Source organism: Panthera pardus, unplaced genomic scaffold (genome assembly GCF_024362965.1).
Source record: "Panthera pardus isolate Hobbes unplaced genomic scaffold, ASM2436296v1 HiC_scaffold_8, whole genome shotgun sequence".
NCBI classification, from domain to species: domain Eukaryota; kingdom Metazoa; phylum Chordata; class Mammalia; order Carnivora; family Felidae; genus Panthera; species Panthera pardus.
The window spans coordinates 108,252,555-108,279,885 of record NW_026527013.1 but is presented as its reverse complement, the minus strand read 5'-3'; the positions used below and the strand labels follow the sequence as shown (position 1 = coordinate 108,279,885).

Genomic DNA, 27,331 nt, shown 5'->3' with positions numbered 1-27,331 from the left:
ATTAGTATAAAGGCTTAGCAAAAAATATCAGGTTAAAGGTTTTAGCAAGCAAACTGGGTTCAAGAGATAAAAAGTTGGAATTCAAGACCACCAAGACAGCAAAAATTTGAGATTCCAATATCCCAGTGAATAAAGGCAATCACAGAGAAATGAGACCAACATTCTCTGTACAATTTCCCCTTAAGGGACTTCCTAACTCCTAAGCTACTCTTGTGTGGGCCAGATTTAATAGAAAAAAAATTGGAAAACATCTGATAAGGAGTTAAAAAGTGAAACACATTTTATCAGTATTATGTTACAGCAAAGGGAAAAAAAATGGAATTTAGTCTTCACCAAGGATAAAGGGCCCTCACCAAGGATAAAGACCTAGGTTTATTTATTTTTTAAAGATTATTTATTTATTTTGAGGGAGAGAAACTGTAAGAGAAGGGCAGAGAGAAGGGGAGAGAGAAAGAATCCCAAGCAGGCTCTCTACTCTGAATGCACAGCCTGATGTGGGGTTCAGACTCATGAACCATGAGATCATGACCTGAGCCAAAACCAAGAGTCAGATGTTTAACCAACTAAGCCACCCAGGGACCCTGAACTTTACTAGGTTTAAAAGCACACCAGAAATAAGCCAGCCTTCAAAAACATATATAAACAAAATGAATATAAACAAAAATGATTTCAATTTTTAATTGGAACAACTTAACCCACCCATATTTTAATTTATTTTTAGATAAAAATTAAATCTCTGGTAAAAAAGAAAGACTCTATAAATTTTTATATAAAGGGTTTAGCATACAATAAAAAAAATTACTAGGCATGCCAGAAGATATAACCAAATGATTGAAAATCAGGAGAAAAAGATCCCAGATTATAGAAACAGACACATAGATGACTCAGCTCTAGGACTTTCCAGATAAGAATATTAAAAGAATTATCACTATATTCAAGAAATTCAATGGGGATTTCACTATAGAAGGGAGTCTATAAAATAGAAACTAATGGAAATTCTATAACTAAATAAATACAATGATTGAAATTAGTAATTAAATATTTTTAACTCTGAGCAAGATATATGCAATAAAAACCACATCTCATGATGGGATTAGAAAATTTAAAGATTATTTTAAAAGCATCCAGGAAAAATGACTCCATTACTTGTATAGGTGCAATTGTAGACTGAGAATCAACTTTTCAGCAAAGGATAATGGAATGACATCTTTAGAGTTCTAGCAGCAGCAGTAGCAAGTTACACCTCTATAATCAGCAAAAGTAAGCTCACAAATTAAGAAAATGTACATATACTTTTCATCCCAAGAAAAATGCTTTGGGAAGAAATTATCATTAAAATTAATATTAAATGGGATTTTTTTCTGGCTGACAGAAAATGACTTATGATTGAACATAGTAATGCAAGCAGGAATGAAAAACAGTAGAAAGATTACTTCTTCCAAGTGGTGCCTTGGAGGCAGTAGGCTGCTGTAGGATGAAGCTGAATATCTCTTCTGAGCTACTGGCTGCCAGAAATTCATTGAAGTGGATTATGAACATGAACTTCATACCTTCCTTGAGAAGTGTGTGGCCACAGAAATTGCTGCTGCTGATCTGGGTGAAGAATGGAAGGGTTATATGGTGTGAATCAGTGGTGGTGGTGACAAACAAGGCTTCCCAAGAAGCAAGTTGTCTTACCCATGGCCGTGTCCACCTGTTGTTGAGTAAGAGGATGCATGATGTAGACGAAGGAGGACTGGAGAAAGAAAGCATCTCTCTGTTCAGGGTTGCATTGTGTATGCCAATCTCAGGGTTCTCAACTTGGTCATTTTAAAATAAAGGGGGGAAGGATATTCTTTGACTCATTGATACTACTGTGCATCATCACTGGGGACCCAAAAGGGCTAGCAGAATCCCCAAACTTTTTGGTCTTTCTAAAGAAGATGATGTCTGACACTATGTTGTAAAAAAGCACCTGAACAAAGAAGGTAAGAAACCCGGAACGAAAACGCTCAAGTTTCACTTTCTTGTTATTCCACATATCTCCCAACGTATACATCAAGAAGTCTGCTCTGGAGAAACAGCATATTAAGAAAAATAAAGAAGAGGCTGCAGAATATACTGAGCTTTTGGCCAGGAGAATGAAGGAGGCCAAAGAAAAACTCCAGGAACAGATTGCCAAAAGATAGGGGCTGTTCTCTCTGAGAGTTTCTACCTCTATGTCTGAGTCCAGTCAAAAATGAAATTTTCTAAGAGTAACAAATAAATAATATCAGACATGAAAAATAAAAACAATAGAAACATGAAACATAAGAGTAAATATAAGTAAATGTTGATCCTTTTAAAAGCAATAGTAACAATACTTTATAAGGCATAAAATATATGTAGACTTAAAATAAGTTACCAAAACAAACAAACATAAAGATGGAGATAGTTAAATGGAGTTAAAATAAATAAGATCTTTGGATTTCTGGAAAGTGGTAAATTTACTAATTTGAAATACAGTCTAATAAATCAGAAAAGAATTAAGGGATACATAACAAACTAAGAGAAGGAAAATAAAATAATAAAACATATAGGTTAAAAAATAAGAGGGAAGAATGAAATTATTAGGAAAACATAAAACATATAATAAAATGCTGAATTAATATACAAATAGAGCAGTAAAACTTTAAATGTAACAAATTAACGAATTCATCTAGTTAGAATACAAAATTGTTGGACCGGATAAAAAACTAAGTGGGGCACCTGGGTGACTCAGTTGAGTGTTGGACTTTGGCTCAGGTCATGATCTCACAGTTTGTGAGTTGAGCCCCACGTCGGGCCCTGTGCTGACAGCGTGAGCCTACTTTGTATTCTGTGTCTCCGTCTCTCTGTATCCCTCCCCCACTAGTGCTCTGTCTCTCTCTCTCTCTCTCTCACTCTCTCTCTCTCAAAAACAAATAAAAATTTAAAAAATTGTAATGTCAATCAATCAATAAAAGTCAACTATAATCTATAAAAGTCACAGCCCTTGAATGTTTAAAAGTAAAAATGTTGGACACGTGCCCTGAACACTCTAAACACAAAGAAGGTGATATTGTTATATTGATATCTGAGAAAACAGATTTTATTTTTTTTATTAAAAAAATTTTAATGTTTATTTCTGAGACAGAGAAAGACAGAGCATGAGTGGGGAGGGGCAAAGAGAGAGCCAGACACAGAATCCAAAGCAGGCTCCAGATTCTGAGCTGTCAGCACAGAGTCCGACGCAGGGCTCCAACTCACAAACTGTGAGATCATGACCTGAGCTGAAGTTGGTCGCTCAACTGACTGAGCCACCCAGGTACCCCTGAGAAAACAGATTTTAAAGCAGGAGGTATTTCTAGACACAGGGAGAGGCATTTCATAATGATGAAGTTATCAATCCAATAGGAAAATATGACAATTCTAAATTCTTCTGCACTATCAATTTTAGTACTGGCCTCCAGAAACTGATAGGAAAAAAAATAGTCAAATTATTTTAAAGATGAAGGTGATTAAGAATATGACTATTGGGGCGCCTGGGTGGCGCAGTCGGTTAAGCGTCCGACTTCAGCCAGGTCACGATCTCGCGGTCCGTGAGTTCGAGCCCCGCGTCAGGCTCTGGGCTGATGGCTCGGAGCCTGGAGCCTGTTTCCGATTCTGTGTCTCCCTCTCTCTCTCTGCCCCTCCCCCGTTCATGCTCTGTCTCTCTCTGTCCCAAAAATAAATAAAAAACGTTGAAAAAATTTAAAAAAAAAAAAAAAAAAAAGAATATGACTATTAATTCACATTAGCAAAAATTTAAATTTTAGAGCATACACAAGCTTTCATAATAGAAACTTTTCAAGTGTGACATGAATGAGCTTCTCTCTGAGTATGGCTTTCTCTCCGTTCCTCAACTTCCATATCAGATGCATCAGAATCCTATTGCTGTTACCTTCAAAATATAACTAGCAACCATTTCCTCACCATAGTGCCTGTTAGCACCCTGGTCTGAGCCACCACCGACAGAGCACTGAACAAACCTTCCTGCTTCTATTCTTTCTCTTTTACAGTTTAGTTGTGGAACGGTAGTGATTCCCTATCTTACTGAAATTATAACATGGAATCCTTACAGTGGCTTACATAAGACCTTTCTCTATTTGCCCAGAGGAATTAGGTCCCTTCTGCTTTTCCCTCATTGATATTCTTACAACACCCCAGGCACACTGTCAACTTGAAGTCATTTTTCCAGTCTTTCTGCCTAGATTTCCCTATACCATACACTCACGTTAGCTTTCTCAATAAAATTAGTAGTCTCGATAAAGACTACTGTAGTAAATTTTGTCATCAGCATCCATTTCCTCTCCCTAGTGTAAGGTTAGACTTGGCCATCTGACTTGTTCTGGCCAATGAGAAAGGCCAAGGGAGAAGGAAGCTTTGGTAGGTCATGCTTTGCTATGTTCTCTCTTTCAATCAATATTATTACTAAGAAAGTACTGTCCTTGCTCCATTAATCTTTGTACAGGAAAAAAGATGACGGTCATAAACAAGGGCTGCTGCCACCCGTTATTGGTTGTTGACATGTATAGTGAGTGAAACAAAAATATCTGTCACTGTAAATCACTGAGATTTGGAATTATTACCACAGCATAATCTAGACTATATTATCTACATTCACCAACCTCTTCAACTCTGCAAATGACCCACTCCTTTTCTTGTCTCCTCTGTTGTTATGACCTTGATCTACTTGATTCTCTATTCCATAATAGTTATCACTTCTCATCTTTTTGGAAATCATTTTCAAGGGTCACTTGTGCTTCTCTACACCTTGGTGGGTATACCAAGAATGAAAAGTCCTGATAGCTCCTTAACTGGGACATTCCTCAGTTGTGTTGATAGAGAAGAGAGAAGTCTCTCTCTTGAGAGAGAAGTTAATGTCTCTCTCTCAGACAAAGACAAGACTTGCTTACTGCTTGTTATGAAATATCCCATTTTGATGTGAGGTTGTGATGCAACTCTACTGTGTGCACAGCATCCATCTGGTCCCATCGGCATAATTCCCATGCCAAATATGCTAATGTTCTTGCTGTGCCTGCTATGCTGTGCATAAAAGAGTACCTTGTCTCTGACCCAGGAATCTCAGGTCTTCAGCCAGCAACCACGAACCAGTAACAGGGTATCTATCTAATTAACTTGCAAATAGGTAAAATCCTAGATTATACATTCACATTATATTATTGACTTAATTATTATGTTTATCACTTATTTATCTCTTCCCATGAAAATGTAATTTCCTTGAAAGTGCAGATAATTATCTTTTGTCCAGCCAATAGATTAGTCTTGGGACACAGTAAAACAATAAGTATTTCTTGATTAAATGAATGAACAATGAACAAACTTTATCACAAAATAGTAACCACCTAAAATTACATGTATTTCAGCTTTCATACTGGGAGTTGGAAGCTATATTAGATAATTTATATGTTCCCTTATATAGTTAAGATTATATAATTCTATGAATGTTGAAAGCAACCAATACTATAAGAAATTATAAAAAGGAGAGTTAAAATATAAGGTATGTATGAGAAAATCTGAGAGATTCTGCTTCCAAATAATTTAGAGACATGATAGTATGATTTTCCCCCATAAGTTAATATATAGAAAAGGGCAAGTTGGATACAATTTATCAGGATATGCTGTGTGTTTGCACGTGTCTGTGTGTGCCCTGAAGGAATTGTAAGAATGGTTGAGACTAAAACAAAATAATCTCTGCATCCAAATTGATATATTTGGTAGGTGGTGATAAGTTTGAAAAAGGCATATAATTTTTTCCAGTTGAAAATGGGTTCTTTTGACACTGGAAATGGAGATATGAAAATTCATTTTTACCTTGGTGAATGGTTGGCCGTGAAGCAAGATTGTTGCACATATTTTATCTCAGGGGAGTAGGTGGGCTTGACATCTGGAAGTAAGAGGTTAGAGCTCATCACTTGGGTAGAGTGGGAGGAAATGAAAACTCAGAGGTGGGTCAGAACATCTTTAAAAAGGAGGAGGATTTTGGCAAGTGACTAGATAAAGTTCCAGATGGATTGGCTAGTAGGTAAAGTACTGCAGAATAATGGACTGTGCAAGGGAGGAAGTTCAGTTCAGTAACTCATTGTGTGGAGTCACATTATGTAAAATGAAAAAAAATTCTAAAAGCTTTTCTTTTTCTATGTCAAGGGAAGTGTACGGGATAGGAAGGAACACATCTTATTTCCTGAAGTTCTTTCTAATTACCTAGAAAGCCATGTTTATGTTTCCTAAAACACTGTAGTAAGGATCAAACTTTCTTTAGTACATAAGCCAGGTAAAACCTTTGATGTCAAACCAACCGTTTCAGACATTAAAGTTTGACAAGCTCCAGCTCTCTGAAAAGAGTAAGAAAGTATAAATTAGTTTCCTTTATTGCTTCTCATGAATAATTAACTCTGTTAATATTCTTCTAATCCTAAATTTTTAGAAAGAGCAAAAAGAACGCAATCATTTACTTGGAATCAACATATTCCAAATTTCCCCAGAAACTGGCCTGGAGAATACAGAAAGGAAAAAAAAAAAAAGACAGTAGAGGGAAAATGATATGTTCTGATTTCTTGCAATAATAATCTTATAGTCATGACAGGTCATGATCTTCCTATAATACTCAAAAAAAGAAAAAGAAAAGAAGTTTAGGTTACGGTGCACAGATGACAGCAACAGATAATTGGTAATGTCAATAAAGAGATGTTAGATGTCTGACTAATAAAATACTTCTGGCTTGCTTCCTGAGTAAATCCTTTTAAAGAGAAGAAAAACTATTTTAAATGGATAATTAATCTCAACAGCACTGGAAAATGAAAACAATGCTTGTCTGGCCGAACACACAAAAGCAGGCTGTGCAGGCTATGACTCGCAAAGTACTATGCATATATACAGCAATCCTCCACTGGCAGGTTAGAAATAAGGAGGGATTTCTGTAAAACAGAAAACAGGTAGAATCAGACTGACAGAGAGGCTGCAGGGGAACATTGACATAGAACACTTACAGAAAAACTATCATGAAATATAGATCAAAGTAATTAAATGTGAGGAAGAGAATGATATCCAGGGGATCTGTGTGGGTGCCTATAAACTTCACAAGAACTGGACCTTCCTCTGTCTCTTGGTTTGACTAATCAAGAGGATTAGCAAAGGTATTTGAACAGTATCCCAGGCAACTAGCCACTCTTTGAGAGGAGAGGGAGCCTAGTATCCAGAAGACAAACTACAATTACACCTCCTGCAGGGATATTCTATCCATTTCTCACAACTAATCATGCAAACAGTTCTATCAAAATTTGAACAGCTGTTATTACCTGAGACCGTGAGCAGGCAGTAATGAACCACCAGATACATGAAGAAAATCCAAAAATCAGAGTAGCATAGAAGACAATTTTCCTCACAAATATTTGCATCTTCAAAGTAAATATACATACAACAAAATCCTAACATGAATGAAGAAAGAACTATATGTGGAGATACATGGTAAAAATGTAGAACTCTGAGGATAAAAAGAAAAGGTGAAAGCTTTTTAAGAGCTGAAAAAAAAACTTTCTTACAAAAGAGTAAGAATCAAATTAGAATCAGACTTCTTCCTCAACAGCAGATGCTATAGCACAAGAAGGAGTTTTTCAAGTTCAGAGAACATGATGGTGAATTTAAGCCTTAATCTTATATCCAGCGAAACCATTGATTGATAGAGCAAAATAAAGACATTATAAAATATCAGCACTCATAAATTTCCCTAATCACAGTCCTTCCAAAAGAGAACTATTGGAAGATTATTTCCACCAAAATTAACAATAAATCCGATAAATACGACTAAATATGGTGACAGATAAACGGTAAGAAAAATCTTAAGTAGGTGTAATAGCTGGTTCCTAATGTAAAATACATTAGCAAAACATGGACCTAAAATACACATGCACTGAAACTTGGAGTAAAGGAAGATTTAGAAATGGAGGAATAAAAATATGCAGTTTCTATAAAGAGGAAATTGGCTTGATGTTGTTTAATCCTGGATTTTGATAGAATAAGTTATTAAATTAATTTCACTAACATCACTAGCCAAAATTAACAAGAGCAGAGTCAAATCATTATAAATATCAAGACTTACAGATTACCTTAACATTATTCCAATAATGTGGATTTACACAACAGATATCTATTGTTACTATCAGAGCTAATTTTGAAATGAGAAGTAATTTAACTACTAAAAACAAAGAAAATAGGCAAAACAATAAAAATAAATAAATAGATTTCAGTGTGAAAACAAAGAAATGGAACAAACAGAAGTAATTCTTTTGCCAAAAGATGCACTCCATCAATATGTCCTAGGCATTAATGTGTCTAATAGATTTAAAAATTGCAAGAGGCATTAACAAAAAAATTGTCTAAAGAAATTTTAAGATAAATGAAATTTTAAGATAAAATGAAAAAATTTTAAGATAAATTTAAGATAAATGAAATTTTAAGATAAATGATTATATGAATGTATATATCTATATATCTATCTAACTTTGTACTCATATATATAAACTCTACAAATGAAACAATATAACACTTTTTTTTCAAAAAGTGGGGGAATTCACAAGTTAGCTAGGCACTAAGCTATAGAGGAGAGTAAATCTCTACAGATGCCAAAATCAGAGGCCATACAGCCCACATTATTCTTTTTTTTAAACATCACAATAAAGATATCTACTTAATAATTTTAAAATAAATTATTTTATCTCATGGAATAATATAGAAATCAAGAAGAAAATGAGAATTTCCTCAAAAATAAGCAAAGATAGAAATAGTGTTACTAAAACCTCTGGGAGGTGACCAAAGTCAGGCTCAAAATAAAATGTTCACCCATAAATTAATTTAATAAAATACAAGAAAATTTAAAATTGAATTATGTATGCTTCATATCAAGAAAATACATAAAAATAATATAAAGCAGAAGAAAGGAATAAATAGATAAGAACACAATTTTTAAGAAAAAGTAGTAATGATAAGAATGCCAAAAGCTATCATTTATTTTTTATTATTTTTTAAATAATAATTTCAGGAATAGAATTTAGTGATTCATCAGTTATGTATGACACACAGTGTTCATCCCAACAAAGGTCCTTCTGAATGCCACTGTCCCATATAGCCCAAACCCCACCCAACACCCCTCCAGGAACCCTCTGTTCTCTGTATTTAAGTCTCTTATGGTTTGTCCCACTCTGTTTTTATATTATTTTTGCTTCCATCCCTTATGTTCATTTGTTTGGTATCTTAAATTCCACATGTGAGTGAAATATTATGATAATTGTCTATCTCTGAATGACTTATTTTGCTTAGCATAATATGCTCTAGTTTTATCCGCATTGTTGCACATGGCAAGATTGCATTCTTTTTGATCGCCGAGTAATAGTCTACCATGTGTGTGTGTGTGTGTGTGTGTGTGTGTGTGTGTGTGTGTGTGTGTGTGGCTGTGGGTATATATATATACACACACCACATCTTTATTCATCAGTCAATGGACATTTGGGCTCTTTCCATAGTTTGGCTATTCGATAGCACTGCTATAAACATTGGGGTGCATGAGTCCCTTTGAATCAGAACTCCTGTATCCTTTGGATAAATACCTAGTAGTACAATTGCTGAGTCATATGGTAGTTCTATTTTTAATTTTTTGAAGAACCTCCATACTGTTTTCCAAAGTGGCTGCACGAGTTCGCATTCCCACCAGCAGTGCAAAAGAGATCCTCTTTCCTCACATACTCGTGAACATCTGTTGTTGCCTAAGTTGTTAATTTTAGTCATTCTGATAGGTTTGAGGTGGTATCTCATTGTGGTTTTGATTTGTATTTCCCTGATGATGAGTGATGTTGAGCATTTTTTCAGGTGTCAGGTGGCCATCTGGATGCCTTCTTTGGAGAAGTGTCTATTCATGTCTTTTGCCCATTTCTTCACTGAATTATTTGGTTTTGGGGTGTTGAGCTTGGCTAAGTTCTTTGTAGATTTTGGACACTAACCCTTTATCAGATATGTCATTTGCAAATATTTTCTCCCATTCCGTCAGTTGCCTTTTAGTTTAGCTGATTGTTTCCTTCACTGTGCAGAACCTTTTTATTTTGATGAGGTCCCAATAGTTCATTTTTGCTTTTGTTTCCCTTGCCTCTGGAGACATGTGGAGTAAGAAGTTGCTGCAGCCAAGGTCAAAAAGGTGTTGCCTCTTTTCTCCTCAGGATTTTGATGGCTTCCTGTCTCACACTTAAGTATTTCATCCATTTTGAGTTTATTTTTGTGTATGGTGAAAGAAAGTGGTTCAGGTTTATTCTTCTGCATGTCATTGTCCAGTTTTCCCAAAACCATTTGCTAAAGAGACTATCTTTTTTCCACAGTATATTCTTTCCTGCTTTGTCAAAGATTAGTTGGCCATACATTTGTGGGTCCATTTCTGGATTATCTATTCTGTTCCATTGATCTGAGTGTCTGTTTTTGTGCCAGTACCATACCATCTTGATGATTACAGCTTTGTAATCCATGATTGTGATACCTTCAGCTTTGGTTTTCTGTTTCAGGATTACTTTGGCTATCCGGGGTCTTTTCTGCTCCCATAAAAATTTTAGGATTGTTTGTTGTAACTCCATGAAGAATGCTGATATTATTTTCGTAGGGATTGCATTGAATATGTAGATTGCTTTCAGTAGTATTGACATTTTAACAATATTTTTTCTTACAATCCATGAGCTTGGAATGTTTTTCTTTTTTTTTTTTGTCTTCAATTTCTCTCATAAACTTTCTATAGTTTTCAATGTATAGATTTTTCACCTCTTTGGTTAGGTTTATTCCTAGTTATTTTATGGTATCAGTGCAATTATAAGTGGGATAGATTCCTTGATTTCTCTTCCTGCTGCTTCATTATTGGTGTATAGAAATGGAACTGATTTTGTACATTGATTTTATATCCCATGACTTTGCTGAATTCGTGGATCAGTTCTACCAGTTATTTGGTGGAGTCTTGGATTTTCCACAGAGTATCATGTTATCTGTGAAGAGTAAAAATTTGACTTCCTCCTTGATGATTTGGATACCTTTTATTCCTTTGTGTTGTCTGATTGCTGAGGCTAGGACTTCTAACACTATCTTGAATAACAGTGGTGAGAGTGGACATCCTTGTTATGTTCCTGATCTTAGGTGGAAAGCTCTGTTTTTTCCCCATTGAGGATGATATTAACAGTGGTTCTTTTGTATATGGCCTTTATGATCCTGAGTTGAGATCCTTCTATCCCTATTTTCTGAGGGTTTTATTAAGAAAGGGTGTGGTATTTTGTCGAACATTTTCACTGCATCTATTGAGAGAATCATGTGGTTCTTATTCTTGCTTTTATTAATATGATGTATCATACTGATTTATTTGTGGATATTGAACCAAACCCGCAGCCCAGGAATAAATCCCACTTCATTGTGGTAAATAATTCTTATAATGAATTGTCGGATCTGGTTGACTAGTATCTTATTGAGGATTTTTGTCTTCATGTTCATCAAGGCAATTGGTCTGTAGTTCTCCTCTAGAGTGGGGTCTTTGTCTGGTTTTGGAATCATGATAATGCTGGGCTTGTAGAATGATTTTGGAAGTTTTCCTTCCATTTCTATTTTTTGGAACAGCTTCAAAAGAATAAGTGTTAAGTCTTCTTTAAATGTTTGGTCGAATTCCCCTGGAAAGCCATCCATCCCTGGACTCTTGTTTGTGTTGGGAGTTTTTTGATTACTGATTCAATTTCTTTACTGGTTATGGGTCTGTTCAAATTTTCTATTTCTTCTTGCTTCAGTTTTGTTAGTTTATATGTTTCTAGGAATTTGTCCATTTCTTCCAGACTTCCCAATGTATTGGCATATAATTGCTCATAATATTCTCTTATTATTGTTTGTATTTCTGCAGTGATGGTTCTGATCTCTCCTCTTTTGATTTTATTTATTTGGGTCCTTTCCTTTTTCTTTTTTGATCAGTCTGGCTAGGGGTTTATTAGTTTTATTAATTCTTTCAAAGAACCAGCTCCTGGTTTCATTAATCTGTTGTACTTTTTTTTTTTTCTTTCAATATCATTGCTTTCTGGTCTAATCTTTTTATTTCCCTTCTTCTGCTGGTTTTGGGCTTTCTTTGCTATTCTTTTCCCAGCTCTTTTAGGTGTAAGGTTAGATTGTATATCTGAGACCTTTCTTTGATCTTTAGGAACGCCTGGATTGCTATTTACTTCCCTCTTATGACCACCTTTGCTGCATCCCAGAGGTTTTGGGCTGTCATGTTTTCATTTTCATTGGCTTCCGTGTACTTTCTAATTTCCCCTTTAATTTCTTGGTTAACCCATTCATTCTTTAGTAGGATGTTCTTTAATTTCCACGTATTTGTGGTCTTTCCAAATTTTTTGTGTGGTTGATTTCAAGTTTTATAGCACTGTGGTGTGAAAATATGCAAGGTATGATCTGGATCTTTTGTACTTGTTGAGGGCTGATTTGTGACCCAATATGTGATCTATTCCAGATAATGTTCCATATGCACTTGAGAAGAATGTGTATTCTGCTGCTTTAGGATGAAATGTTCTGAATGTATCCGTTAAGTCCACCCAGTCCAGTGTGTCATTGAGAGCCATTGTTTCCTTGTTGATTTTCTGCTTAGATGATCTGTCCATTGTTGTAAGTGGGGTGTTGAAGTCCCCTACTAATATGGTATTGTTATCAATGAGTTTCTTTATTTTTGCAATTAATTGATTTATATATTTGGTTTCTTCCACATCAGGGCATAAACATTTACAATTGTTAGATCTTCTTGGTGGATAGGCCCCTTATTTATGATATAATGCCCTTCTTCATCTCTCGTTACAATCTTTAATTTAAAATCCTGTTTGTCTGATACGAGTATGGCTACACCAGCTTTCTTTTGACAACCATTAGCATGATAGATAGTTCTCTATCCCCTTACTTTCAGCCTACAGGTGTCTTTAGGTCTAAAATGAGTCTCTTGTAAGAAGTATATAAATTGGTCTTGTTTTCTTATCCATTCTGATACCCAATGTCTTTTCATGGAGCATTTAGCCCATTGACATTTAGAATGAATAATGAATGATAGGAGTTTAGCACCATTGTGTTGCCTGTTGAGGTGGTGTTTCTGGTGATGTTCTCTGGTCCTTTCTAGTCTTTGTTGCTTTGTCTTTTTTGTTGTGTTTTTTCTTTTCTCCACTTAAAAGTTCCCCCTTAACATTTCTTGCAGGGCTGGTTTAGTGATCACAAATACCTTTAGTTTTTGTTTGTCTGGGAAACTCTATCTCTCCTTCTGTTTTGAATGACAGTCTTGCTGGATAAAGAGTTCTTGACTGATATTTTTCCAGTTCAGCATGTTAAATATAACCTGCCACTCCTTTCTGGTCCGCAAAGTTTCTGTGAATAGATCTGCTGTAAACTTGATCTGTCTTCCCTTATAGGTTAAGGACTTATTTTCCTTTGCTGTTTTCATAATTCCTTCCTTGTGTATGTATTTTGTGAATTTGACTATGATATGCTTTGTTGAATATAATGAAAGTTCTCTGTGCTTCTTGGATTTTGGTGTTTGTGACCCTCCCTAGATTTGGAAAGTTTTCTAGTATAATTTGCTCACATAAACCTTCTGCCCCTTTTCCTGTCTCTTTGTCTGGGACTCCTATGATTCAGATGTTATTCCTTTTTTAATAAGTCACTGAGTTTTCCAAGCCTTGTATCACGATTTTTTGCCTTTGTTTCTTTTTTTTTTTTTTTTTGCTTCATTTTTCTCCATAATCTTATCTTCTAAATCGCTGATTCGCTGCTCTGCTTTGTCCATCCTTGTCATTGTGGCATCAATTTGAGATTGCATCCAGGTTATAACATTTTTAATTTCATTCAACTAGATTTTATTTCTTTTATGTCTGCAGAAAGGGATTTTATGCTTTTTGAACCCCAGCTAGTATTCTGATTATCGTGATTGTAAATTCTAGTTCAGACATCTTGCTTATACTCCTTCCTTTATCATTTTGGAGGAAGAAAAAAATTAATAAAATAAAAATTAAAGTTAAAAAATTAAAAACAAAACAAAAATCAAATAAAGGAAACTATATCCTAGGTGTGTTTTGATCTGCTTGTTGAGAGAAGCTTGATAGAATAGAGAAGAAAGGGAAAGAAAGTAAAAGAAAAATAAAGGTAAGAAAAAATTAAGAAATTAAAAACATTTATATAAATAGAATAAAATGAAATAAAGAAAATGAAATACAATATTTTTTTTAAATAAAGATAAAGTAAAATAAATAATAATAATAAAATTTTCTCCTATATCCAAGAATGAAAAAGAAAATAAAGAATAAAAAAAGAAAGAAAAAACAATTTAAGCAAAAGCAGAAGCAAAGAAAACAAACAACTGAACTAGCAAACAGAATGAAACCTGAATGCAGTTACTTCCAGTTTCCCCTAGAACCAAAACTATGAAGACTTCCATAGTTCCTACACTAAGTAGGTGGAGTGACTTGTTTTGGTCTTCTAGGAGATGTGCTTGGAGGGTGCAGTTGGCAGGGCTTGGTGTAATGGCCCCATTCTCCACTAGGTGGTGCTTCTTGGCTTACTGGGGTAGATCAATGTAGAACACATGTGCATCTGCACAAACGCATGCACAGGAGAGGTGGAAATGGCTTCTCCCAAGTCCCTAGTCTCTGGCACAGGAACTTCACAATCTCCCCTACCTGTAAACACCCCTCCTTTGCCTCAGGACTCCATCCACTCCTGCCTCTATCCTGTCCGTGTTCAAGCTGTCCACCTGCCAGGCAGCCCCTCCTTCCAGAGTTTTATCTCAGATGGGGTTGTATTTCAAAACCCCACACTTCAGAAACCTTCTGTGGCTTGGACCCATGCTGACTCTCTGGGGGAGGGTTTCACTGAGCAATGGCTCAGTGCTGGCTTGCCCCAGAAAAGGTTCGTGTGCTATCACAGTGACAGAGGTTCAGAGATTAAGGCAAACCATAACACACAGCTGGCACTAGATTTCACTGCATTCTGGCATTTTTGTCCCACTACCAGCAAATGTGACTGCTCTCTGGGGTCTGCTGGGACCTTTGCCTGTGGGGAGGCTGTATGGCCTCTACCAAATGGATTCCAAGCAGGGGAACTCCTTCTCCCTGTGTGGCACTTGGACTCCTCAGCTCCCGCTGCCTGCTCCTGGGGATTTGTCCAATTTCCTCACCAGAGCACCACCAGGCACTGAGTTCTGCAACTCCAGACTCTGTGCTCCACTGTTCACAGAATCCTGGTGATATTGAAACCCTCTCTTTTCTCCCCATCAATGGTTTTGGGAAACAGATTTCTTGTTTAGTCCCCTGCAAGTGTTTTCACTGTTTTTCTCTCTTTCTCTCCAGCTACTTTTGGGGGAGTACTGCACAATTCCAGTGCACCATACTTTCCCTGTTTCCCATTCTCTGTCCTCTTCCCACAAAAACATCTCCCTCCTCCCATGACTTTTCTCTCCCCCAGTTCACCTCTCTGCACTGTGTACCTGTCAAGTTCTATGGTTCAAATGATGCAGATTGTTGTGTTAATCCCCAGATCAAAGTCCTAGGTATGCAAAATGGTTTGCTGCTGATCTGGTGCATTTCAGGGGTGAGACAAGTTCAGGGTCTCCATGCTGCTCTGACATTTTCAAAAGCTATCATTTAAAGAGAATGTTAAATAGAGTTTGGCATGCCAATGATTTTTTTTAAAGAGCAAAAACACCACTGGTATAAGAAATAAAGCAGAATTACAGATACAGACTGTTCTTAAATATATAAGAGAAAATGTATGAAGAACTGTGTTGTGGGTTGAAGTGTGGTCCCCTTAAAAATCACATGTTGAAGCGTTTAACCCCCAGTACTTCAGAATGTAACGTTATTTGGAGATAAGGTCTTAGGTAATCAAGTTAAAATAAGGTAATTTAGATGAGTCCTAATCCAGGGGCAGTTGTGGGATTCAGCTCTGCATCAGGGTGCTGGCCCTGAAGCCTGCTTAAGATGCTCTCTCTCCCTCTTCCTCTGCGCCTCTCCTTCTCATGCATGTTCTCTCTCTCTCTTTCAAAAGAAAGAAAGAGAAAGAAAGAAAGAAAGAAAGAAAGGAAGGAAGGAAGGAAGGAAGAAAGAAAGAAAGAAAGAAAGAAAGAAAGAAAGAAAGAAAGAAAGAAAAAGAAAAGGAAAGGAAGAAATCCATTATGACTGGTGTCCAAGGGAAATCAGAAAATGGAGACAGACACAGAGGAAAGATGGTATAGAAGACATGAGGAGAAGATAGCTGTCTGTAATCAGACAGACAGGCCTGAGCCACATCCTTCCCTCACAGCCCTCACAAAAATTCAATCCTGTCAACATCTTGATTTTGGACTTCCAGACTCTAGAACTCTGAGATAATAAATATCTGTTGTTTTAGCCACCAAGTATGTGATACTTTTTACTGCAACTATACAAACTAATGTGAGCTGTAAACCAGTATATTTGAAAAGGTAGACAAAATAGATGCTTTTCTATGAGTACTTAAATTATCATCTAAATAAGAAAAAAGAATTAAAGTATAAATATTAAAAGGAAAGGATAATACTCTCATCATTTACAGGTCAGATGTCTTCAGAATAAGTGGATTTGTTTTCTAGAACAGTCATAAAAAGTACCATAAGCCAGATAGTATAACACAAGAATTTACTTTCTCACAGTACTGTATACTAGAAATGTAAAATCAAGGTATTGTCAGGGATAGCCTCCTTCTTAGGGGCTTTAGGGAGGATACCTTTCTTCTGTCTTCCTAGCTTCTCCTGGTGACTTTTGATCTTTGATTTCCTTCTCTGCATAATTTCCAATATTCTCCAAACTCCAATATTTTCCCTTGTAGTTACATAGCTTTATCCCTGTGTGTCTCTGTCTTCACATAATATTTTACTATTCTTTTAAGGATACAGTCATATTGGATTAGAGCCCACATGAATACCTTCATCTCAATTTGATTACATCTGCGAAGACCCTATTTCTAAATAAGGGCACATTATGAAGTATTGGGGTTAAGACTTCAAAATCTTTGGAGATAGATATTATATCTATCTCTAAAATATCAATACACAGAATCAACTGAAAAACTAGAAGTAATAAGCAAGTTGAAAAAGGTGACCATGCATAATACCAGCACCAATTATTTCTTTTCCCTTAGACCAGTAACAGAAAATTGAAAACTGTAATGAGATAGAGAAAGAGAATGTTTGGGACTCCCATGTTGGGGTTATTACTGAGGATGACGAGATTATACACAATGCTTGGCTAGCTAAAATGTAACATGAGATTTCTGGTGGGCTGCAGTTAAGCTTGGGAGGGGCATGGGCCTCTTGGAATTCCTGAGGCCTGTGGTAACAGCTCTATACTGCAGAATGCCTAGGTCTACCCTCCCAGGTGTTCTGCAGTCCTTGGGGAACTCCATTATCTATATATTGTATGCAAAGTTTAGCAAATCAATAGGACACATAGACCCTTGCTGTATATCTTTGATTTGATTAGTTTCTTGTGATTGTTGACCTTTATGTCATGCACCTTTGTTTTGCTTGCCTGAAATGTTATACTCCCTCTGAACACAAGCCAATGAGATTTGTGATTGGCCTGACACTGCAATAAATGAGAGTGAAGCAAACAGGGTCTTCATCTGTGAGCATTGGCCCCCATGCCTTCTCCTCTCTTTCTTAGCGAAGTGTGGAGTTATCTTTCATCTGTAGGTACAGGGTTTCCCGGCCATTCCCAGCTCTCCCATAAGTAAGAGAAACAGCAAAACAAAAGTACTAAACTAAGCGTAAGAAAAGTCACCACTATGTAAAGAAAAAGTCACCCATGGGCATAAAAATCTGAATAATAAGGAAGACATTCAATATTCCAGGATGGAAAGACACAATATAGTAACAACACTCATTCAATATTAATTTAAAATAATTCCTTCAATACAATTTATTATATACATTTAGTAGTAACAGAAATCAAGGAAGCAAATTTTCTTTTTTGAAAAAAAAATGTTTATTTGTGAGAGGGTGCAAGCATGTGTGAGGGGGAGGGGCAGAGAGAGAGGGAGAGACAGAATCCCAAGCAGGATCCACACTCAGCATGGAGCTCAATGCAGGCCTTGATCCTATGACCTTGAGATCATCACCTGAGCCAAAATCAAGAGTTGGATATTTAACTGACTAGCCACCCAGGCTCTCCAGTTCTAATGGTTTTCAGTTGATCCTGTGTGTTGATATTTTAGAGGTGGAATTATGTACCCACTCAAAAGATATTTTGAAGTCTCAACCCTAATACCTCATAATGTGCCCTTATTTAGAAATAGGGTCTTTGCAGATGTAATCAAATTGAGATGAAGGTATTCATGTGGGCCCTAATCAATATGACTGTGTTCTTAAAAGAAGAGCAAAACACCACGTGAAGATAGAGACACACAGGGAGAAAGCCATGTAACTACAAGGGAGAATATTGGAGTTGGGAAAATATTGGAAGATATGCAGAGAAGGAAATCAAAGATCAAAAGTCACCAGCATAAACTAGGTTTATGATTTGCAACTTTATTTTCAAGATCATATGAAAGACAAAACTACAAAATGAAATGAAAGATCAAGAGTTTATTGAAAAATAAAAACACTGAAGGGGTGTATTTGCTGACCATGTTATAGTAACAATCATAGAATTAGTAAACACGGTAATAGATATGATTTGATGTGTGAGGCATTTTTCTAAAAGCCTTACATGTCATAGACTCTGGGTCTAGAGTTATTTCTTGTCTAGCAAGAAAGCGGGATGCAGGAGTAAAATGCAAGGGATAGCTAACGTCCGGGAGAAGACAAGAGCCCCAATTAAGGGTCCTTGCTCCGTTTTTATTAGGATCAGAAGGCTTACAAATATGGTGATGGACGTGCGCAAAGTTATAACGAAAGCATCAACTTTAACTCATGGACGTAAGGTAAAGGGGGTTTTGAAGATATGTGGAGCTAGGGTCAATACAAAACAAAATTCTTGCGCTGAGTGGAAGGTTGTTTAGAGCAGATGTGAGGCACCACCTCTATTTATCTAAACTGATCTAGAAGACAAGAAAGACAGAGCATGCTACCTCAGGGTCAACAAGGCACCTTTCTTTTGTTAATTAGCTCCTCTCCAGGCAACTTTGGCCCTGCAGAGGTCTATAGCCCTATTTACCTGTTTACCTAATTTAGTCTGTCCTTCCTGTGAAAGCAGCTTTCTGCTATACTACTAACTTGGGTGGCACTTCTGCCCTGAATACCTAATCTTGTTTATTTCATATACCTTTGTTCTTTATTGGGGACTTTGTCCCGCCCTCTCTATACCTATTCACCTAATCTTGTTTGCCCATACTTGGGTGTGAGCATCCTATAGGTTTGTAATTCCTTATGCCTTGATAACCCATCAGTGCAGGCTCCGGGAATTCCTAAACTTATTCCCTACAGTTTACATATATTATTTTACTTAACATAGCTAAAAACTCTTCTTAATTTGACAGGCGAGGCACTAGATGACTATACTAAGGTCACACCATTAGTAACTATGTGGTCTCATTCTAGAGCCTCCATCCTTGAACAGGACTATATGCAGCCTGATAATGAATTATAAAGTCAAAGTGATTAGAATTATTTGGTATTGTCATAAATATAGACATATAAGTAATGGAATAGTACAGAATCCAGATGCCGACCCACTGATGTGGGAGTTTAAAGGTTTTTGAGGTCATTATGAAAATCAACATACAGAAATTCTTTATCAATGTAGCAAAATTTGTTAGCTCTTGCCTCATACTATTCAGTGCATATAAGAATGCAAACCTATAAATAAGAAGAAATATGAGAATTTATTTTACAATTTACTTTTTATAAAATATGCTTTATTTTTTAGATCAGTTTTTGGTTCACAGCAAAATTGAGCTGAAGGAGTTCCCATATACCACCTATCCCCACACTGGCACAGCCTCCTCCACAATCAATATCGCACCCGTGGGTGGTGGCACATTTGTTACAATGGATAAACCTAGCTGTTGACACATCAGCCAAAGTCTAGACTGGACGTTAATGTTTGCTTTTTCTGTTGTACATTCTATGGGTTTTGACAAATGTATAATGACATGTATCCACTACTATAGTATAATGTAGAATAGTTTCACTGCCCTAAAAATACTCTGTGTTCTTCCCAGTTATTCTTCCTCTTCTCAACCGCTCTCACCATAGTTTTGCCTTTTCCAGTATGTCATATAGTTGGAATCATACAGTATGTAGACTTTTCAGATTGACTTCTTTTATTTAATGATGAACATTTATTGGACACCTGGGTGGCTCAGTTGGTTAAGCGTCTGACTTCAGCTCAGGTCATGGTCTCACAGCTTGTGAATTCAAGCCCAGCATCAGGCTCTGTGCTGACAGCTCAGAGCCTGGAGCCTGCTTTGGATTCTGTGTCTCCCTCTGTCTGCCGCTCCCCGACTCACACTGTCCCTCTCTCTCTCAAAAATAAATAAACAACTAAAACAAAATTTTTAAAATAATGACCATTTAATTTTCCTCCATGTCTTTTCATGGCTTGATAACTTATTTCTGTTTCGCACTGAATAATATTCCTCTGTTTGGATATGCTAGAGTTTATGTATCCATTCACCAATGAAAGACATCTTGGTTGCCTCCAAGTTTTGGTAATTATGAATAGAGCTGCTATAAACATCTATGTGCAGGTTTACACCTCATTTCTGTGTAAATAACCATGATTACTGAATAATATATTTAGTTTTGCATGTTTAGTTTTATTAAAAAAACAAAACAGCTGCCAGACTGTCCTGTACCATTTTTGTATTCCCAGCAGCAATGAAAGAGAGTTCCTGTTGTAATTTTCCTTTATAATCTACTTTCTTCACAGTAGTAGTAATTGCCTTATATATTCTTTGTTTATTCATTCTTAGTCTGTCCTTACTGGAATATCTTGTTTATTATTGTTTTCTTTGGACATAAAATAATGATTAAGTTTCAATAAGTTTCCTTAGTAAATATACATTGAATAAATAAATCATTCAGTTTAACTATCCCAAGTTGAGACTATATAGAGAGCTCTGATAAAACCAAATAGAAAAATAAAAACAACCAAAAAGATACAAAGAAAACATATAAAAAAGAAATTAAAATAGTATGTAGTCAATAAGGGTGTTTTAAAATGCTCAAATTCACTTTTAATAAGAGAATGAAAAATAAAAAATATTACCTATAATATTCAAAACAATTTCATAAATGATATCGCTTCCTGGTATAGTTATGGAAAAACACTGTCACATATTCTTGGTGACATTGTGGATTTGTGGTCTGTAGTATATTATAAAATAAATGTTTGTACAACAAATAAGGGGATAAAAAATATAGCTGTTTTTCCAAAAACTCTACTACTGGTAATATATCTTACAAAACTGGTTGTCCAGTTATGTTATATTGAGTGTGAATCTTTTATAAGGTATATATCTTTGTGACTCATTTCTGTAATTTTAAAAAAGATCAAAAATCTAAATGAATAGTTAATTTTCTTATCTTGTATCCAATTATGCATATTTTACCAATTGGCCCAATAAGTGTCTTAATTCCAGGGGCTTGCTGAAAAAACGTTAAGTGTAAGACACTAGTTTTCCATTGGAGATTTTATATATATATACACACACACATATATATATGTATGTATACATATATGTATAATGTATATATGTATATATACATATATGTATATATATGTATTGTGTATATATGTATATATATGTGTGTGTATATATATACCTATATATATGCAAAAAGTTTTATAGACATACCTATAGTGTGTGTATGAGAATTGGAAAGTTCTTCATATTGAATTAATATAAAATGAATATGTTAAATGAAAAAGTTATTCCTGGACCAAATTATTTTCTTGAAGAGTATGTTCCCTTGTGATGATCAATTACAGATTTTAGGTGCCTAAATTTTGTTCTTTTCAGGAATTATCTAATGTTATTTGACAAAGGCTTAATTAACCATTAGAGCCCCCTCCCCCTTCTCTCTCTTCACTTATGTAAGGAAATAGGAAATGACAAAGAACACAGAGGATTTCCCTATCATTCTTCCAAACCAAGCTTCCTTAACTTACCATGCCAGTGTACATTTTGAAATTTCCTAGAAAGTCTGTATTCCTTACAGTCTCCAGAATGTAAAGCATTATTTCAAGCAGTGTGGGAAGATGTTCCCTAGTGATAACAATATATATTTGTTAGTCTTTTTTATTAATGAAGACAATATTTAAATTACATTGTTGCAAAAGGGTGCAACAGGTTTTTTTATTCACAATTAAATTATGCAATTTAGAGGAAAGTGCAAAAGGTCTAGCAAAAGTCTACAATTCATTTAGACATTTCTGTTTCTTTTTCCAATGGGTCCAATAAAAGAAAATAACCCAGTGGATTAACAAAAATGCACATACTTAAACAATGAAATGGCATTTTTCTGAACATATGGTATCTTTACTATATAGAAGGTAAGGTTATGTCTTTTCAGCTACCCAAACAATTCACAACTGCTCAGCTTTGTTATCCTGAGCTAGCTTCATAGTTAAAATAATTTCTGAAATCTGCTTTCTGAGATTAGAAGTGCCCTCTCCCCTAATTTGCACAAAAATAATTGGAAAGGCACATGTACCAGCTTCCAGTTTATACAAGTTCATTTATTTGAAATCCCTTGAGCTCCTCCAATTAAAAAACAAGTTTTTGAGTTAATATCCTTCAATTGTTAAAAACTTGCGTCACTGTGAGAGCACAGTGAAACGTAAAGGTCCCAGCACACTGGCAGTTGATTGTGAGGGGATGTGATTGTTCCACATTTAGACTGGAAAGGGTTAGGAACTCTACTTCCCAATGTGGTTAATGAATGAAAGGAAAATTGGACCCCTGAGCCAGAGTAAATGACCTAAGGGAGTGAAAAATGTTCACAGGTTAACAAGGGCAACTGTTCTTTGCCATAATTCCCAGAGGAGCCAAATGACAAAGGGGCCAATGAACTTCTGTCCTTGTATTATTTATTAATCCATTTTCTTCCTAGAAAAAATAACTTGGCATAACTCTGGAAGACACTAATGTTGAACATCTTAAACTCTGTGCTTGTTTCTCCTTGCTCTGATTCATTCATTAACATACTTTGTGTTAATAATTCATTTGGACATATTCAGTTCAGATGTACTAAGAGATTAATCTACCGTCCTATACTATTTTAAATATTAAGAATATAATATGCCTTAACATAATAGGCGGAGTTGGAATCCAAGCTACTAACTTTAAAGTGACATAGTAATAAATTCTCGGTTATCTAATTGGTGCAAGTGATTACGGAGATTTTTTTTCCCCTTAGAGTGGGAATTATTTCAAACATTTGTTTAAAAATATTGTTTTCTCTGAACTGAAGGGAGTTTTCATAACCATAGCCAAGCCACCACCCCTGGTCATGTTCACAGATACAAAACCCCTGATTGGCTGTTGATGAGTCATTCCTCTTGAGGAATCTTATCTTAACACCTGCCTTATCTTTAACATCCTTTTCAACTTCTTCTAGAAAAACAATAACCAAAAAGGAAAAAAAATATTTGGGATCAGTCCAGTTTTGAAACACCTGCCTTAGAGATAAAGACTGCAATTCTAGGCATTTGTAATGTCTTTACTTTGGGTCTGGAATTTGTTCACCCCTGTTGTGAGCGTCTGCTGACTTTCTCATACATGTGCTTTGCCTGGGAATTACTTCAGTCTAGTAAATTATAAAATGACAAGATCATCTCTGCTACCATGGAAAAATCTGTATATCAGAAAATGTCTGAAGCTCTGGCTTCATAGTAAATGCAGTTTATGAGTTGAAGAAACATTACAACACGAACTCTAATGAATCAGCCAGTAATGTTTTATGACATAATTCCAGTCTGATATTGATAATCTTTAACTTGCGGTTCAAGAGGATATCCCAGGTTTATGTGACCATGGTGAACCAAAATAGAACCATTTAAAAAAAAATTACAGACAGGAATTACACAGCTGGAAACCAGAAGCACCAGTTTTACTTGGGCTATTAAGAAAATTCACAGTTAACTAAATAAAAAATATTTATTCTACCTCATTTATTTTCCCCTTGGTATTCAGATGTGCCCCATATTAGTGCCTATGAAGAGGTTATTATAAGGGCATAAATTTGTTTTAAAACCGTGAGTTAATTTGCTATGTAAACAGCAAAAATTACTGAGCAATTACATAATTTATACTGTTATATTAATTATTTATATTGATTTTTAAAGAATGTAATTTTCTCCTTATGAATAAATGCTCTGACATTAGGAAGTCTTTGCCTAAGTCTCACTTAGCTAAATTCTACGCAATCAGAAACTATCTGGAAGGAAACAGTAGGGAGAATGTCTCAGAAAAATTAACCAGCATCAAAGAGCTTGCCTTGCAAAACCAAGTTAACCACGTGATGGCAAATGCCATAAAGGGGTTTTTTTAATAAATAAAAACTCTAGATAACTTCACAAGGTCCCTTTTATATTTTGCTTTCAGGGAATCAGCTGGCCCTACTTGATGAGAAGAAATGATAGAGAAAAGCACGCAAGTCAGTAAATGGCTGAGGAAGGAATGTGAGAGATTGTGGTTAAAATTATGATGGCAGTGAGTATGCTCAAGAGTTCCTTTAAAGTGACAAGCCTTAGGGCGCCTGGGTGGCTCAGTTTGTTGAACGTTTGACTCTTGATTCTGCTCAGGTCATGATCCCAGTGTTGTGCGATCAAGCTCCTAGTCGGACTCTATGCTGAATGTGGAGTCTGCTTAAGATTCTCTCCCCACCCCATCTCCCATCTCCTCCCATCTCTCCCCTTCCTCTACTTGCTCCTCTCCTCACCCCCCACTCCTCTCCTCCTTGCATCTCTCCCCTGTGGTGTGCTCTCTCTCTAAAAAATAAAATAAATCTTTTAAAAAATGACAAGCCTCAACAGTAACAAGTATTGCTGAAGATGGGAAGAAACTGAATCCCTTATTCATAGCTAACCTTAGTTGACCGTTTTAATTTTATTCATTATTATTGTTTATTTTTGTTGTTGCAAAATGTTTCATTGTTTTCTCTTGGTCCACAGCTTGGGAGAGGGTTCCAGAGTGGTTAAGAAGCTGTCTTGTGGCTGAAAGCAGAGCCTCGAGCAGAAGCCCCAACACCAAGAGGAGGTGGTGGCGGCGGGGGGGGGGGGGGGGGGCGGTTCATGGGGAAGGGTAGGTGTGCCTCAAATGCTATACTTCTTCAGAGCCTCCTAGTCATACTTGAAGGTGAACCTTTCAAAGAGATACTTATCCAGCCCGGGTGCCACCGGCCTGAGGAGATAGTCAGGTAGTTGCTTTCTTCCTAAAGAGTTCCACCTGCTCATTTAGTTAGTAGTTCTCTGGGAAGTCCCAGAACTGCATGGGCAGATCCAGAGTGCCCAGATCTCAAAGGTCCCTGGTCAGTTTCTCCAGAATCATAGTGACTCCCATGGCATTCAGGTTTTACCCCCACTCATCTTGGAATGGCTTCTGCATGTTCTGGAAGAAAGCACAGCTCTGGCACTGGTTTTGCATCTTTGAGAGATACTTGGCTCTTTCTTGCTTTCTCTTAGCTAACTTTGGAAGAAGTGACTCTCCAGGGCCACATCTCATGGTCAAAATAGAAGCCCAGATAAAGGTAGGTGTAGGAGGCCCACAGATCCATTTTGATGATGCAGTTGACAGGAACCTTCACCTCAGTGGAATAATTCTGATGAATCTGGGAAGTCATGGGTAATAGGCAGTAAGGAGTTAAACTCAAAATATGGTGTTCACTGGTCCCAGAGACAGAGGATGGCAGAGAAGATGGTTCTGAAAAGATGGTGGTTGGAGGCTGGAAGAAAGGACAAATCCAGGTCTCTTCCACACAAACACTGTTGAAACAAGAGATCTCCAGGACCTCCTGAATGCTAGTTCAGCCATTTTGGAAAAGACTCTGGCAGTTCTTCAAAAGTTTAAACATAGAATTACCATAAGACCCAGTAATTTCTCTCCTACCTACATACCTGTTATGAGCTTAGCTGCAATGAATTCACTGCCACTACAGGCCCAGAAGAGATAGGCCTGAGGAGCAAGGCCTTCTAATCCTCAGTTACAGAAAGTGGAGCCACCTTCTTGGTTTCAGTAGGCCAGGCTGTTCCTGACCAGGGTTTCCAGGGCAAGGCCTAGCCCATGGCTGAGAGGGTATGGCCACCACCCAGAGCCAAAGGGATGGCTATGCTTTCCAGAAAAGCCTCACTAGTGGGCCTGGAAGGAGTGGCCACCATCCTGGTGGAACCCACAGGACAGAACACCTAGTCAGAGAAGATTTTGGAGCCATAACTTCTAATAGAATTTTCCATGGTAGGTTTTAGATTTTCTCCTGACCTGTCACTTCTTTCTTTGTTACAAGGTCTCCCTTTTGGAAAAGAATCTCTAGCCTCTGCCTGTCCCACCATCTTATTTTGGAAGAACTTATCTGGTTTCATAGGTTCACAGATGGAGAGGAATTTTGCCTCAAGGTCATAACTTAAGTTTCATTTATGCTTGATCTAGATAATATTTAGGTGAGACTTTGTACTTGGTGTTGATGCTGAAGTAGGTTAAGGCTTTTGGGGCTGAAGAGATGAGGTGAATGTATTTTGCATGTAAGATGGGTGTGAGTTTAGTGAGAGGATGACAGAATGTGGAATGTTGTGGATTGAATTGTCCCCCTTTCTAATACATAGATTGAAGCCCTAACCCCCATTGTGACTAAAATTGGAGAATAGGACTTTATTAATAAGGCAATTGAGATTAGATGAGGTAATAAAAATAAGATCCTAATCTAGTTCAACTGGGATCCTTATAAGAAGAGTAAGAGAGGGGTCCCTCGGTTGCTTAGTTGTTTAGGCGTCTAACTCCTGGTTTCAGCTGACGTCATGATCTCACTATTTGTGAGATTGAGCCTAGAGTCGGGCTCCATCCTGACAGCACAAGATTTTCTTGCAATTCTCTCTCTCCCTCTCTCTCTGTGTCTTTCCCCTACTCATGCTTGCTCTCTCTCTCTCTCTCTCTCTCTCAAAATAAATAAATAAACTTAAAAAAAGAAGGTGAAGAGACACCAGAAGTGTGCCCAGAAAGAAGGCCAGGTGAGGAAGAGGAAAAAGGCAGCTTTCTACAAGCCAGGAGAGAATTCACCAGAAACCAACCCTGCCAGCACCTTGATCTTGTAATTCTG

The 27,331-nt window shown here is 36.6% G+C and overlaps 1 long non-coding RNA gene across 1 annotated transcript in view; it reads left to right on the top strand.

Moving 5' to 3' along the window:
• Window positions 1-25,286, top strand: part of LOC109263774 (uncharacterized) — an 80,057-nt gene extending 54,771 nt beyond the window's left edge. The window contains exon 9 of the long non-coding RNA XR_008420453.1: window positions 24,628-25,286. This is a non-coding gene — a long non-coding RNA (uncharacterized LOC109263774). The remainder of the gene's footprint in view (window positions 1-24,627) is intronic.
• Window positions 25,287-27,331: the final 2,045 nt, after the last annotated feature.